At 41.9% G+C, this 1,529-nt stretch overlaps 1 non-coding gene across 1 annotated transcript; it reads right to left on the reverse strand.

Annotated features, from left to right (window-relative positions):
- Nucleotides 1-1,085: 1,085 nt before the first annotated feature.
- LOC116271574 lies at nucleotides 1,086-1,192 on the reverse strand. Its single transcript, XR_004180187.1, has one exon. It is a non-coding gene; the product is annotated as a U6 spliceosomal RNA (small nuclear RNA).
- Nucleotides 1,193-1,529: the final 337 nt, after the last annotated feature.

The following is a 1,529-nucleotide window of genomic DNA, read 5'->3' on the forward strand; positions in this document are numbered from 1 at the left end:
TTTTTTTTTTTTTTACTTCAAGTTCTGGGATACATGTGCAGAACGTGCAGGTTTGTTACATAGGTATATGTGTGCCATGGTGGTTTGCTGCACCTATTGACCCATCCTCTAAGTTCCCTCCCCTTGTCCTCCACCCCACAACAGGGCCTGGTGTGTTGTTCCCCTCCCTGTGTCCATGTATTATTGTTCAACTCCCACTTATGAGTGAGAAGATGCAGTGTTTGGTTTTCTGTTCCTGCGTTAGTTTGCTGAGGGTGATGACTTCCAGCTCCATCCATGTCCCTGCAAAGGATATGATCTCATTCATTTTTATGGCTACATAGTATTCCATGGTGGTATATATGTACCACATTTTCTTTATCCAGTCTATCATTGATGGGCATTTGGGTTGGTTCCACGACTTTGCAATTGTAAATAGTGCTGCAGTAAACATATGTGTGCATGTGTCTTTATAGTAGAATGATTTATATTCTTTCAGGTAGATACCTAGTAATGGGATTGCTGGATCAAATGGTACTTCTGGTTCTAGGTCCTTGAGGAACCGCTATACTGTCTTCCACAATGGTTGAAGTAATTTACATTCCCACCAACAGTGTAAAAGTATTCCTATTTCTCCACAGCCTCAGCAGCATTTATGGTTTCTTGACTTTTTAGTAATCACCATTCTGACTCGCATGAGATTATATCTTATTGTGGTTTTGATTTGCATTTCTCTAATGATCAGTGATGTTGAGCTTTTTTACATATGCTTGTTGGCTGCATAAATGTCTTTGAGGAGTGTCTGTTTATATCCTTTGCTCACTTTTCGATGGGGTTGTTTTTTTCTTGTAAATTTGTTAAAGTTTCCTGTAAATTCTGGATATTAGACCTTTGTCAGATGGGTAAATTGCAAAAAAATTTCTCCAATTCTGTAGGCTATCTGTTCACTCTGATGACAGTTTCTTTTGCTGTGCAGAAGCTCTTTAGTTTAATTAAATTCCATTAGTCAATTTTGGCTTCTGTTACCATTGCTTTTGGTATTTTCATCACAAAGTCTTTGCCCATACCTATGTCCTGAATGGTATTGCCTAGGTTTTCTTCTAGGGAAAAATATGGAACACTTCATGAATTTGCATGTCATCCTTGCACAGGGACCATGCTAATCTTCTCTGTATCGTTCCAATTTTAGTATGTGTGCTGCCAAAGGGAGCAGAGCCAAGCTTTTAAGAAGTGTGTCAGAGGTTCCAAGATGGCCGAATAGGAACAGCTCCAGTCTACAGCTCCCACCGTGAGCGACACTGAAGACAGGTGATTTCTGCATTTCCAACTCAGGCACCAGGTTCATCTCACTGAGGCTTGTCGGACAGTGGGTGCAGGACAATGGGTGCAGCCCACGGACCATGAGCCAAAGCAGGGTGAGACATCACCTGACCCAGGAAGCACAAGGGGTTAGGGAATTCCCTTTCCTAATCAAGGTAAGCCATGACAGACGGGACCTGGAAAATCGGGTCACTCCCACCCTAATACTGCACTTTTCTAACAGCTTAGCA

This window comes from Papio anubis, chromosome 19 (genome assembly GCF_008728515.1).
Source record: "Papio anubis isolate 15944 chromosome 19, Panubis1.0, whole genome shotgun sequence".
NCBI lineage: Eukaryota > Metazoa > Chordata > Mammalia > Primates > Cercopithecidae > Papio > Papio anubis.